The sequence below is a fragment of the Dermacentor albipictus genome, unplaced genomic scaffold (assembly GCF_038994185.2).
Source record: "Dermacentor albipictus isolate Rhodes 1998 colony unplaced genomic scaffold, USDA_Dalb.pri_finalv2 scaffold_11, whole genome shotgun sequence".
NCBI lineage: Eukaryota > Metazoa > Arthropoda > Arachnida > Ixodida > Ixodidae > Dermacentor > Dermacentor albipictus.
This window is the reverse complement of record NW_027225565.1, coordinates 6,083,421-6,097,562: the sequence shown is the minus strand read 5'-3', so window position 1 is coordinate 6,097,562 and position 14,142 is coordinate 6,083,421. Positions and strand designations below refer to the sequence as shown.

The window sequence follows — 14,142 nt, the reverse complement described above, 5'->3', positions numbered from 1 at the left end:
CCGTTTTTTTCTGCATGTATGCGATTGCAATAGAAAAAAAAAGGAAGTACATTGTTCCCGCCCGGGATCGAACCGGGGACCTTGCGCGTGTGAGGCGCACGTGATAACCGCTACACCACGGGAACCGAGCACGCCTCAGGCTATTTTCCTTCCCGTTTTTTTTTCTGCATGTATGCGATTGCAATAGAAAAAAAGAAAGAAGTACATTGTTCCCGCCCGGGATCGAACCGGGGGCCTTGCGCGTGTGAGGCGCACGTGATAACCGCTACACCACGGGAACCGAGCACGCCTCAGGCTATTTTCCTTCCCGTTTTTTTTTCTGCATGTATGCGATTGCAATAGAAAAAAAGAAAGAAGTACATTGTTCCCGCCCGGGATCGAACCGGGGGCCTTGCGCGTGTGAGGCGCACGTGATAACCGCTACACCACGGGAACCGAGCACGCCTCAGGCTATTTTCCTTCCCGTTTTTTTTCTGCATGTATGCGATTGCAATAGAAAAAAAGAAAGAAGTACATTGTTCCCGCCCGGGATCGAACCGGGGACCTTGCGCGTGTGAGGCGCACGTGATAACCGCTACACCACGGGAACCGAGCACGCCTCAGGCTATTTTCCTTCCCGTTTTTTTTTCTGCATGTATGCGATTGCAATAGAAAAAAAGAAAGAAGTACATTGTTCCCGCCCGGGATCGAACCGGGGGCCTTGCGCGTGTGAGGCGCACGTGATAACCGCTACACCACGGGAACCGATTTTTTTTTTCTTTATTGCCGGATTTCTCCTCGTACAATGGACAGGAATTCTTGCTGGAATTCCACATACATACACAAAGGTTGCATTAAAAACGAGACTCGTACTTTGCCTCGTGTTGTTAGGTTAGTAGGGCTCTTGTGTTAGCAACTGGTCAAACACAGGTAGCCATTCTGGAGGATCGGAAAGTGTCCTGTAGACGTCGCGGACGTACATGACAGCCTCTCTGAAGTACACTTTTGACGGTTGTGATTTAACATTCTCGTGTCTTATATCCATTCGTGTCTTCCATACACTGTGCATTGTCAACAACATCAGGAGATCACACGGCACGTCTCCTGTCTGATCAAACGGCAGAAATCGAATCCCGTGAGGTGTAAGTGGAAGTTGCTTTTTGAGGGTCCGTTGTAAAATGTCCCACAGAAAAACCGAGTCTGAACAGTCTAAAAATACGTGCTCGATGGTTTCGGGCTCATTGCATATTGTACAGTTAGTACTCCAAGGGACGAAAATACCTTTTTCTTTAAGCCAGGGTTTTACAGGGAGCGTGCCGGTGTGAAGAAAGAAGAAAAACGTCTTGGTCGACGCTCTAACAGGCATCTTTTTAACGCGACTCAAAACATTACGTTCTCGTCCTAGTACATATAAGGAACGATAGATCGGCACAGGACACATCACATCAAGCAAGTCTCTGTACAATTTTTTCTTTGTTACATCCGAGAGATATTCAATCGAAAAGTGGCTTTTCAAAAAACGGAAAGCATCAATGACTTCTTTCAAAAACCCTTTCAATGGAACATGATTAGTAGAATACGATGACACTATGTATTCGGGTAATGCCTGGCTCAAAAACACTTGACAAATACTCTGTAGGAAAGCATCGTTCTGTTGCCTCAAGAAAAAGAACCGTGTAACAACTTGTTTAAGAAATAAATGCGATAAGCCTAGCCCTCCGTTTTTAACCAACTGAAACAAGTTCAGACGACTAGTACGCTCCCAGTTCGACCCCCAAATAAAAACAGCAAACAGTCTGTGTAACTTTTGCACAGACATCCTTGACATGCAAAGCACTTGCATCATATAGAAAACTTTTGTTACCATGAACATATTACACACAGTTGCACGTGTAAAGATTGAGAAATCGCGTCCGCCCCATTTTGTTGTTTGGGATTTAACCCGGTCAATTTCACCCGCCCATTGGTCTTTGTTTCCGCGATAGTGTTTCAATGGAATGCCAAGGTATTTGCCCGGCGTATCAGTAAATCTTATACCTTCTAATTGTATCGGCCTATCGTCCCATTCGCCGTGCCAGAATCCTAGGCACTTTTGCCAACTAATGGCGCTTCCAGTTAGGCTGCAAAATGTTTTTGCTTCCTTAATGGCACTTTCGATGCTTTTTTGAGTTCGGCAAAAGATTGCGATGTCGTCTGCGTATGAGAGGATTTTAATTTCGTGCGTTAAGAAGCGATAGCCGCATATCGTTTTGTTGTTCAGAATCTTTAAACAGAACGGTTCAAGATATATGGCGAATAGCAGGCTTGAGGCTGGGCATCCTTGGCGCACACTAGACCTTACTGGTATTCCTTCGCTAAGCTTTTTGTTAATGATAAGCTTAGTAGTACAGTTTTTATATGCCATTTTCACGCCTTCACTTATTATGCTGCCTACGTTAACTTGTTCTAGCACTGCGAACAGTATGCTATGTGCGACTTTGTCGAAAGCTTTCTCTAGATCTAGTTGAAGCATTGCTATCTTTCCGGAAAAAGCGTCACAACCTTCTAGTATGCTTCTGGTGGTATGTATGTTTGTGAATATGCTTCGTCCTTTAATCCCGCATGTTTGATGTGGGCCAACTATAGCTGTAATTACTGACTGGAGTCTTCTTGCTACTACTTTCATAAAGATCTTATAATCTACATTTGTCAAACTTATGGGCCGATAAGATTCTACCGACTGCAATTTGGAAGGTTCATCGGTTTTAGGAATTAGAACTACGTGACTTCGTTTGAACGATGGAGGCATTTGTTTACTATCGTAGGCTTCTGCTATAACATGGTATAGTATTTCTGCTACTTCATTCTTAAAAACTTTATAGAACGCTGATCCGAGGCCGTCTGGCCCAGGCGTCTTTCCTTTGCTCAAATCTTCAATTGCTTGTTTGATTTCATCTCTAGTAATTTGTCTTTCAAGCTCTAGTTTAATATCCTCGTCAAGCCTTGGCATTTGCTTAACATAGTTGTTTATAAATATGTCATTTACTTGCACTTCTGTGCCGAGCAAACTACGGTATCGCTCTACAAATGCTGTTTCAATGACGCTCTTATCTGTCGACACTTCGTTATGGTAGCGAATTTCATTTATTTCGTTTTTTGTTGCATATCTTTTTTCTTCACCAATCGCCCTCTTAGTTGGTCTTTCGCCTAACCAAAGCCTCTCTGAACGCGCTCTAATAACAGCGCCTTTATATTTTTCTTCTTCCATCTGTTCCATCTGTCTTTTAACAACTTCGACTTCACTTTTAAACAAACCCGGTATTGTAGTCTCTGCATTCAAAAGGAAATCAAGTGTGCACTGTAGTTCCTTTTCCTTTTGTTTTTCTTTATGTCGTAGTATGCATGATCTGTCTATTTCACTTAGTTTAACTTCGCACTTGAATTGTTCCCAAGCTTCGATGAAATTTGTGTGACTCGTGGACACTAATTCCAATTTCTCGCGTACTATTTGGACAAATGTGTCGTCGGTTAAGAGCTGTTCATTTAATTTCCACAGTTCCCAGTTGAATGCAGAGACTTTGCGCTTTCTGCCTATTTCAAACATTACGAAGCTATGATCACTAAAACTAACATGTTTCACGGCATAGTTACAGCACATAGACATAACATCCGAAGAGATATAAACGCGATCTAATCGTGCATGGCTTTGGCCCTGAAAGTGGGTAAATTGCACTTGATTTCCACGGAATATATCCCCTACATCAACAAGGCCACATTCATCCACCAACGCCTTAAGCTGTAGGGCACTTTTGTCTCGTACAGGTTCATTCTTAACTGAGTCTTCGGGCATGCAAATACAATTAAAATCGCCAAGCAAAATGAGTTGCCTGTCACACTTTAGAAAGCCAGCGACACAATCAAAAAAAACTTTTCTTTCTGAAATTTGGTTCGGCGCGTACACACATAATTCGCCATTGTACTTGGTTTAAATAAAAGTCGCACAATGCTAACCGTCCGCCATCAGAGGTGATAACACCCTCTTCAACGATTCCGATACCTCGTTTCAGAAAGATAGCACAACCGCCAGACTTTCCAACGGCATGGCAAACACAAACGTTGAAATCTAATGCGTAAGTTTGGACCATGTGGTCCGCTTGCTCCTCGCTGTCTATTTTCGATTCCTGTAAGGCTAGAATATCGATGGTATTTTCTTTTAGCAGACGTCTTAACTGCACTTGCCGCTTTCTTGCCGTGAGACCGCGCACATTCAGCGTGCCTATTCTTAATGCCGATAAGGACGTTGAGTTCATAGAAAGCGAAAGGGCAAGCGGACCGCTGGGTGATTGTGCTGAATTGACAGGATGCACACTTACACAGTTATATTGCTCTAATTCTGAGTGCTTCGTCAAGCATGGCGAAGCCGGGGCGTTTTCCTTGTCGGTAGGCATGGCGACGTTTCGTGCTGCGCGTCCCGCTCCAGTCTAGCGGTAAAGTCGTCTCTCGGACAGCAGCCCTCCGCTAACGCCGAGGCCCTGTCGGTGTAGTCCTCCTGTCTGGAGGCACGTTGGGCTTCACCTTCAGGGGAGCCCTACGATGGGGCCCTGCCTTTGGGGGCGGTTCACCGGCGTTGACCTTCTCGCGGTTGTCGTCTTCTATGGTGATTTCCCGTGGTCTCTTTGAGACGGCGACGCCAGGGTTGGTTTTTGCTTCTTCCGAGTTGATGCCCTCCATTGCGGTTCCGCTCTCTTCCGTCTCGACTGTTTCGCTAACGGCAGCACAGTTGCTAGGGGTTTTCTCAGCCTCTGGCGTATTTTGTGGTTCGTTGTTCTTTCCATTTACGCCAGACGCAGATTTCATAGGTCCCTTGTTTTCGGATGGGACAGAAGGCGTGGCACCCGACGTTGTCGGCTTTTCGCCTCCACTGACGGTCTCCTCTGCGTCGACTTGGTCCATGAGGTGCTCATCGACGGTGTCGCTTCGCCCAGTTCCGGTCACACTGGCGTAGCTACGCGCGCATTGACTCTCGTCGTGGCCATAGCGACGACAGAGCTTGCAACGCGGGACTCGGCACTCGCGCCGTATGTGACCGGTGCCATGGCACCGGAGGCAGAGCGGGGGTCTGCCTGGGACGTGCACGAGTGCATAGTCTTCCCCGACGCGGAGTTGATGAGGCAGGTCCTCCACGGTAACGCCTACCTTCAGCCGTAGGGACACCAGACGCGTGTGGGAGCCTTTGTCGTTGCAGCCTGCAACGCGCCACTTTTCCCTCGAAATTTCGCTGACCTTGCCAAAAGGCGCCAGGGCACCTCTGACTTCGTCGTCCGGAGTCGTATGTAGAAGCCAATACAGCTTCATCCTTACGTCTTGATTTCGAGGGTCTATTACCATGCATCGGTGGTCCTTTACGCTGAAGGTTGCAGCAGACAAAATCTTTCGTTTGCCCTTTTCGTCCTTGAAAGTGATGGCCCAAACATGGTTCATCTGATAGGCGCCGAGGGCCTCCACTTCGGGCATCAGCTGCAGATAGTCAAGTACCTCACGGAAATGCTCGACTCGGTAGGGCCTCGCCTTCACGTCTCCGTGCAAAAAAACAGTCGTTGTAACTGTCGATCCTGTAGGTAGTTGCGGCAAAATAACCTGGTAGTCATCCTTCGGTGTGTCGTTCAACCTGAGACCGCGGCCCTGCTGGGCCCCTGTAACCGCCCCTTCGGAGCAAAACATTCCGCGACCGTTCACTGCGGTGGCCGGAAGTGGAATACCACCACGGGAACCGAGCACGCCTCAGGCTATTTTCCTCCCCGTTTTTTTTCTGCATGTATGCGATTGCAATAGAAAAAAAAGGAAGTACATTGTTCCCGCCCGGGATCGAACCGGGGGCCTTGCGCGTGTGAGGCGCACGTGATAACCGCTTTTTTTTCTTTTTTTTTCTTTTTTTTCTTTTTTTATTATTACCGGTTTTTCGCAGAACGTGCAGTTTCAACACATTACAGTATTACAATTGCAATACAAACAAAAAGGAAAGAAAAGGGTCACACCGTACAACAAAAGCCGTCTGTCCCTATTGGACAGGCGTTGTCAACTTAAAATTCCTTCATGGCTGTCAGAGGTTCTAGCCTCCACAGCCATTCAGGAACACATTGTTGCATTTTCTGTATTTCTATAAATCGTGACATACATTCTCTGAAATAAACGCGAGCGGGCCTAGCGTCAGGATCACAATAGTACCCTGCCATACGAGCCCGCCATATACAGTGGAGAGCGTTTAACATAATAAAATCATATGGAACCCCGTCATCATCCTTAATTGCCAGATACCTTATCCCTTGGGGGTCCACCGGTAACTCCTTTTTTCAGGGTTCGCTTTAAGACGTCCCAGAAAAAAAAGCCCTCCCAACATTCCAAGAAAACGTGATCTATGGTTTCCTGCTTTTTGCAGATCAAGCAATGGGTTCCCCATGGTACGATACATCCTCGCTCTTCCATGAAAGTCTTCATGGAGAGCGTTCCGGTGTGAAGCTTAAAAAAAAAAACGTTTTTACCCCTGGTGGCACCTCCATGCGTTTTACCCGTTTAAGTACATCAAGTCCTGGCCCTCCACTGTAAAAGGCTCTGTATAATGGCAGAGGGAAAACCATGTCGCACACATCCTTATACAATCTTTTCCTTTTCACTTCGCAAAGGTAATCCATTGAAAATCGACCAGAAAGAAATTTTACGCTGTCGACCACTTCCTTAATGTAGCCACGAAGTGATCCGGTAACGGTTGCCGTACTAACAACATGTGCCGGCAAAGCGCCGCTCAACCTGAGCTGGCATACGGTGCGCAGAAAAGGTTGGCGCACATCGCGAAAAAACAAGAATCGGTTTACAAGTTGTCTAACAAAAAGGTGAACCAAACCCACACCCCCGTCCTTCACTCTTCTAAACAGGTTTGTTCGGCTGCACCTTTCCCATGTTGACCCCCAGATGAAAACAGCAAACACTCTGTGCAGCCTTTGCACATTTGCTCTCGAACAATACAACGCTTGCATGACATAATATAACTTGGTGACAAAAACATATTACATACTGTCACCCTTGCAAAAATAGACAGCTTCGCACCCTTCCATCTGTCCGCCTTTTCTTTCATTTCATCGGCTTGGCTCCTCCAATATTCGTCGCTACTATTGTAGCTATTGAGAGGAACACCCAGATACCTCGTTGGCGTTTTGACCCATTTGAGGTTCGCGAAGTTGTCCGGTGCAGACACCCATTTCCCGTGCCACAGGCCTAGGGATTTGCCCCAATTTATTCTACTACCCGTGACATCACAGAAATGTTTCACTACCGGTACTGTTTCCGTTACACTTGGTTTGTCTGTGCAACACACTGCAATGTCATCTGCGTATGCGAGCAACTTCACCTCTGTCGCTGCTAATCTGAAACCGCGTATTTTGTTATTTCCGTTTATGACTACGCACATTGCTTCTATATAGAGTGCAAATAAAAGCGGACTGAGGGGACAGCCTTGGCGTACTGAACGCATGATGTTAATGGGGGCCCCCAGAGACTTATTGACAATTAGTCTTGTTGTGCAATTCTGGTACGCCAAGGCCACGCCCTCACTGATGATGGAACCGACATTAACATGATCCAAGATGGCAAACAAAATAACGTGAGCGACACAATCGAATGCTTTCTCCAAATCGAGCTGAAGAACTGCAACGCCACCATCGGTGACGTCACAGCATTCGAGCACGCACCGCATCTGATGGATGTTAGAAAAAATGGACCGCCCTTTGATGCCGCAAGTTTGGTGGTCTCCGACAATTTCCTTGATGACGCCTTGAAGTCTCGCAGCTAAAATCTTCATAAAGATCTTGTAATCAATGTTTGTTAGTGATATAGGTCTATAGGATGCCACGAATCTGAGTTTGTCTGTTTGATCGCTCTTAGGGATTAGTATAGTGTGCGCTTTTCCAAACGATGGGGGCAATAATTTCTTCTCGTACGCTTCATTAAACACATCTGCTAACAGTGGGGCCAGTTCTCTTTTGAAAGCCTTATATAGCGCCGCACAGAGTCCATCAGGCCCAGGTGACTTGCCCGAGTTCAAATCGCCGATTGCCTTTTCAACTTCGTTCTCGGTAATGTTGCCTTCCAATCGTTCTTTAGCGTCATCTGCCAGCCTCGGCATCCGCTGAAGAAAATCGGCTTTGAAACTCTCTACATTCGCTGGCTGAAATGCAAAGTGCGACTGGTAGTACTGAAAGAAGGCGCGTCCTATGCTTTCGTTGTCCTCAACAACAACCCCGTTCATTAAAATCTTATCGACATGGTTTCGCCGTCCATGCGCCTTCTCGAGTCCAAGCGCCCTTTTTGTGGGCGTCTCCCCCGCCGCTAATGCATCTGCTCGTGCTCGCACGATGGCACCTTGATAACGTTCTTTATCGAACTGTTCCAGCTTTTCCTTGACGCTCCGCACATAGTCTTTGTACAGACCAGGCTCTCTGCACTCAAGCGTTATCAGCTGCTGAAGTAGTGTACGCAAACCCTTTTCTTTATATTCCCTCTCAAATTTGAGCCAGCTTGACCTTTCTAAGGCTTTCATTTTGACTTTTTGTTTAAACAATTCCCATTTTTCAGCTATTGTTTCAGCTGCATCTTCACGTATTTCATTAATGGCATCCCGTACTGCCTTTATAAAAGATTCATCATTTAATAACAAAGCATTCATTTTCCACATCTCCCAATTAAACTCATGTTTGCGTTTCCCTATACCGACATTACATATTACGAGACAATGATCTGAGAACGATACGGGCACTACAGAATAACCGTGGCATCTTGGAATTGTATCCAGCGAAATGTAGATTCGGTCCAACCGCGCATGGCTACTGCCCTGAAAACGTTTAAAAGTCACGTCACGCCCCCCTTCCAGACACTCAAATACGTCATCGAGTTCATTTTCACTAATTAGTTTTGACAAGACTTGACTGCTTCTGTCACGCACACCGGCATTATTGGCTCTGTCTCTAGCGCTCATTACACAATTGAAGTCTCCTAACAGCATAACGCGTTTATCGCATCGAACATACTGCGAAAGGTTCGAAAAGAAACGGGCACGCTCTTCAACTGAATTGGGTGCATATACGCATATGACGCGGAACTGAAAATCGCACAACACAATATCGCAAAAAACAATCCTTCCAGACAGACAAGAAAAGGCACTTTGAATTTGCAGTCCAGGCAGTTTCTTCACGAAAAGAATGCACCCCCAGCCGTGCCTAACGCTTGGCTTACCACCGCAAAATACCTATTCGTGAAACGGCGCACCATGCTCCCGGTCTCCTCCTCCCCGTCAACCTTAGTTTCTTGGATATTACGTCGACATCGTGGTCAGTGACCAACCGTAGGACCTGACTTTGCCTACGACTAGCCGCCAACCCTCTCACGTTTAAAGTGGCAATATTTAGGGACGGTATCTGAGCCATGTTGAGCTAAAGAGAATAGTAGGCCCGGAGCATGGTGCTTACCGTTCACGACTAGCCCTCGGCTAGCCGCCTCCGGGACCTCCCGGTTTCCCGGCGTTGCTTGTGGACGGCACTTTGTCGGCAGGCTTTCTCTCAGGTGGGACATTCGGCTTCGGTTTCAAGCTCGTCCGCCTCCCAAGAGGTGTCTTTGTCGGTGGCCCTTCGCTGGTGCTGGTCCCACCGTCGTTGCGGTCCTTAGTCTGGTCGTGGGGTCGCTTGACTGGGGCACCAGGAGTCGCAGTCCGGTCGCCGTCAAGGACGGCCTAGTCCTGCTGCATCGCCGTCGTGCCGTTGTCGAGCGGGTCTTCACTCCTGCTCCGCGTAGACGGGCCCATAGCGGTCGCGATCTGTGTCGTCCCACTCGGCTTCAGGGTAGTCTCCGCCACCTTGCTGTCTACGGCCAAACTCGTCGTTCCACTGGCTGTCGCTGGCGGAACCATGTCTAGCGTTCCTTTAGCAGCGTCCTCCGCCTCGGCCACGTCCATGACGTGCTCTGCCGCAACGTCACAAGTTACTGGGCCTGTTACGGTGGCATAAGATCTTACGCAGTCAGCGTCGACGTGGCCGAAACGTCTGCATAAGGTACAGCGGGGGACTCTGCACTCACGGCGGACGTGTCCCGTGCCGTGGCAGCGCAGGCACTGCATCGGTCGACCGGGCACGACGACCAAGGCCAACTCGCCGCCGACGCGGATCTGATGGGGCAGGTCCTCCACTTTCATGCCGCTTTTCAATTTCAGAATGACGGTCCTGGTGGTTGAGGTCTTCGCTCCCATGCCTTCGACGCGCCACCGCTCCCGGCTCACCTCCTCCACCTTGCCGAAGGCCGCGAATGCCGTCCGAACGTCCTCGTCGGCAACGCCGTACAGCAGCCAGTGAAGCCTTAGCTTCACCTGTTGATCCTGCGGGTTAACGATGACGCACCGTCGTCCGTTCACTTGGAATTCCTTAAGGTCCAGAAGCCTTTTTGTGGAAGTCGCATCGCTGAGGGTCACTGCCCAGACGTGGTTGATCTGGTACGCCCCTATGCATACCACATCAGGCAGCAGGCCCGTCGGCAAAAGGGCGTCCCTGAAATCTTACACCTCGTACGGTCTCGCACGCACATCACCGTGCAAAAAGACGGTATTAATCACTACTTGACCTTTAGGCAGTTGCGGCAAAATAAAGGCGTACTCCTTATCATCGTTTAGCCTGGTTCCGCGGCCAGAAGTGGCCGCTGTCGCTGCTCCACTGGAGCCCATGATTCTGCTGACCGCTCAGCTCGGCTGCCGGAAGCAGAATGCGCACGTGATAACCGCTACACCACGGGAACCGAGCACGCCTCAGGCTATTTTCCTCGCCGTTTTTTTCTGCATGTATGCGATTGCAATAGAAAAAAAAAGGAAGTACATTGTTCCCGCCCGGGATCGAACCGAAGGCCTTGCGCGTGTGAGGCGCACGTGATAACCGCTACACCACGGGAACCTTTTTTTTTCTTTATTACCGGTTTCGCAACAACAATACACTTACAACACATGAAAGGTAAAGACAGGGTTACAATATACTTTGTCAACACAATGAGCGAAAAGCCATCAGTCATGTTGTGACTGACGTTGTCACTTAAAATTCCCTTAGTGTGACTAAGGGTTCTACCCTGGCTACCCAGGGAGAAAGACATTCTTTTGTTTTTTCAACTTCTAATAACCGAGCAATGCTCTCTCGAAAGTACAGCCTTGCTGGTCTTCCGTCCGGTTCCCAGTAGAAGCCAGCCATTCGTGAGCGCCATATACTGTGCAGGCCTGCCAGCATGATTAGATCGAAAAGTACAGTTAGGTTCTGATGTTCTTTTCTCCTTGAAGTCGACCAAAGTCTCTTCAAGATGATTATCGGCGTTGATGAAGCAGGAGGCAGGTTGGAGGTAACAAAACTTGAAGATATATTGCAACGGAAATATTTACACAGTCAAATACAGAGTTAGCAAAAGAACACTGATACAAAACACACAAGTAAACAGCGCCTTACTCTTCTACTTTCTCTTAAGTTAGAGCTTGGGACAACTGCCACTACATACGACCAACCGAGTCTCACTGTTCTACCACTAAGTGGTTACGGCCCAGACTAGCGTTGCATCGTACGGAGTCTTACTGTTCTATCAGGTTTAGTGATTACAGCCTAGACTGAGGAACAAGCACCTCGTCTCGATTGTTATAGGGGAAAGAGACAAAGAAAAAGGGCGGTAGGGTCGTTAGCCCATCCCACGGAAGCAATTGCCAATGAGAGTTGACAGTTTCTTAAGCCACAACCCAAAGGGATGGGCTTACTCTCAAAAGCGAATCTATTGGAAAACCACCCTGTTTTCCCTCTTCCCACATCTTCTTCTCCCCCTCCTATTTCCACGTGGTCAGTGATGGCCTCGGCAAACACGCCAGGCATGCACGATTTATTGAGGCCATCTCGCACCTCAGCGGCGTTTCTAGCCAGCAAGGGGGCTCGGGCGCTGGTGTCCCAACACCGCGTACCGTAGTCCCCCTCAAGGTTTTTCCTGGTAGAAAAATAATGACCGCTGGCGGCATCCGGACTCGGGTGCTCTTAAAACGACGTTCTCCGAACGCGGCCTCCGCATGCGCACCGCGCCCCTCTCTACGGCGCGCACTGCATGTTGTAACACGACACCAAGCGGGCTCTCCCCAGCGCTCAAAACAAGATGCACGTGGCTGCCGCCCGAATGCGTAGGGGCGTGAACCCCCCGCTCCCTACGCGCCAGACGTGGTCAACATTGCTAGCAGCTGCGTCTCTAATTAGCAGGGGACTCAAGAGCCGGCGCCACAACGTCGCGTATACAACCGTCCCACTCGAGGTTTGTCCGCGTGGCCCTATTATGACCATCGGCGGAATGTCAACACAGCGCGCGTAAAAGCATGTTCTCCGAATCTGTTTTCCGCCTCTGCACCGCACCCCCCGCGGCGGCGCGCGCCTCGGCTCGTCACCGACACCACGCCGGCCGTCCGACCCCTCCAAAACAGAAACGGTTGCTGCCCGACGCGCGGGGGGGTGGACGCTTCCCCATTCACAAAACGCATGGGCAACTCGCGGCACTGCAAAAGTATATACAAAACAATCATGCAGCCCTACGCCGTCCATTCTGCCTGTTCGAGAGATGAGCGGCCTAACAGGTACTCCTTCTTCATTGTCTATGGCAAGGTACCTAATTCCATGCGTGTCTAGTGGGAATTCTTTTTTGATTGTCCTCTGCAACACATCCCAGAAGAACACCGCTTCCCAACAGTGAAGGAAAACGTGGTCGATCGTTTCCGGCTTTTTGCAAATAATGCAGTGAGACCCCCATGGCATATAAAACCCACGCTCCTCTAAGAAGGTTCTTACAGGGAGATTTCCGGTATGCAGTTTGAAAAAGAAAGTTTTTGCACTTGGTGCTACTTGCATTCTTTTAACCCGTTTGAGTACGTTCTGACCCAGGCCTGCACTGTATATCGCCCTGTACAACGGTATTGGGAACACTATATCACATAAATCTTTATACAGTTTCCTCTTTTTAACAGAATATAACTAATCATTAGAAAAACGCGCACTCAAAAATCGCACACTTGCCACTATTTCCCGAAAAAAACCTTGTGCCGTCCCCGTCAGGACTTCCGTGCTAATAACATATTCAGGTAGCAGTCGCCCTAATCTGGCCTGGCACACCGTTTGCAGAAATGGGTCGCTGAACTCGCGAAAAAAGAAAAATCTATTAACTAATTGTTTGAGAAAAAGGTGTGCCAGTCCAAGTCCTCCACACTTTACACTCCTGAACAAATTTGTACGACTGCACCTTTCCCACGTAGATCCCCACACAAAGATCGCAAAAACCCTATGAAGTTTCTGCACATTTACCCTAGAACAGTGCATCACTTGTATCACATACCATAGTTTGGTTACAAGAAACATGTTACACACGGTCGCCCTCGCAAACATGGAGAGATAATTCGCCCTCCAAGCATTCGCCTTTTCACGTAAGAGTTCTGTTTGTTGCTGCCAGTAGTCATTATTTTTGTAGACCTCAAGTGGGACACCAAGGTATTTCACAGGCGTTTTCTGCCATACAACATTGGCAAAAATGCCCGGGGTGAACGGCCACACGCCGTGCCAAAACCCCAGACACTTTCCCCAGTTTACTCGGCTTCCTGTAACGTCGCTGAAAAATTTAACACTTCGAATGGTTTCTTCAATGCCTTCGTAGTCAATACAACATACCGCCACATCATCGGCATATGCAAGCAGTTTTACCTCTGAAGATTGTAAGCAAAAACCACGGATAGAATTATTTTCAATTATTGACAAACATAAGGTTTCAATATATATACAAAACAAAAGTGGACTGATGGGACAGCCTTGACGCACGGAACGCTGCACTTTAATGGGGGCCCCCAATTCTTTGTTAATAATTAGTCTGGTAGAGCAGTTCCGAAACGCCAGAGCTACACCATCCGTGATGACGGATCCGACATTAATGCGTTCCAACATTGCAAACAAAATAGCATGCGCTACGCAATCAAATGCCTTCTCTAGATCCAGCTGAAGTATGGCCACACACGCTTCAAGAGTGTCACAACACTCAAGAACTGAGCGCATCTTGTGAATATTCGTCGCTATAGTGCGACCCTTAATTCCACACGTTTGGTGTGGTCCG

The 14,142-nt window shown here is 48.2% G+C and overlaps 6 non-coding genes across 6 annotated transcripts; all 6 read right to left on the bottom strand.

Moving 5' to 3' along the window:
- Nucleotides 1-52: 52 nt before the first annotated feature.
- On the bottom strand, nucleotides 53-125 carry TRNAV-CAC (transfer RNA valine (anticodon CAC)). Its single transcript has one exon. It is a non-coding gene; the product is annotated as a tRNA-Val (tRNA).
- An 82-nt stretch (nucleotides 126-207) lies between these two features.
- Nucleotides 208-280, bottom strand: TRNAV-CAC (transfer RNA valine (anticodon CAC)). The gene has a single exon. It is a non-coding gene; the product is annotated as a tRNA-Val (tRNA).
- An 82-nt stretch (nucleotides 281-362) lies between these two features.
- Nucleotides 363-435, bottom strand: TRNAV-CAC (transfer RNA valine (anticodon CAC)). Its single transcript has one exon. It is a non-coding gene; the product is annotated as a tRNA-Val (tRNA).
- Nucleotides 436-516: 81 nt separating this feature from the next.
- TRNAV-CAC (transfer RNA valine (anticodon CAC)) lies at nucleotides 517-589 on the bottom strand. Its single transcript has one exon. It is a non-coding gene; the product is annotated as a tRNA-Val (tRNA).
- Nucleotides 590-671: 82 nt separating this feature from the next.
- TRNAV-CAC (transfer RNA valine (anticodon CAC)) lies at nucleotides 672-744 on the bottom strand. The gene has a single exon. It is a non-coding gene; the product is annotated as a tRNA-Val (tRNA).
- A 10,120-nt stretch (nucleotides 745-10,864) lies between these two features.
- TRNAV-CAC (transfer RNA valine (anticodon CAC)) lies at nucleotides 10,865-10,937 on the bottom strand. Its single transcript has one exon. It is a non-coding gene; the product is annotated as a tRNA-Val (tRNA).
- Between the last annotated feature and the right edge of the window lie 3,205 nt (nucleotides 10,938-14,142).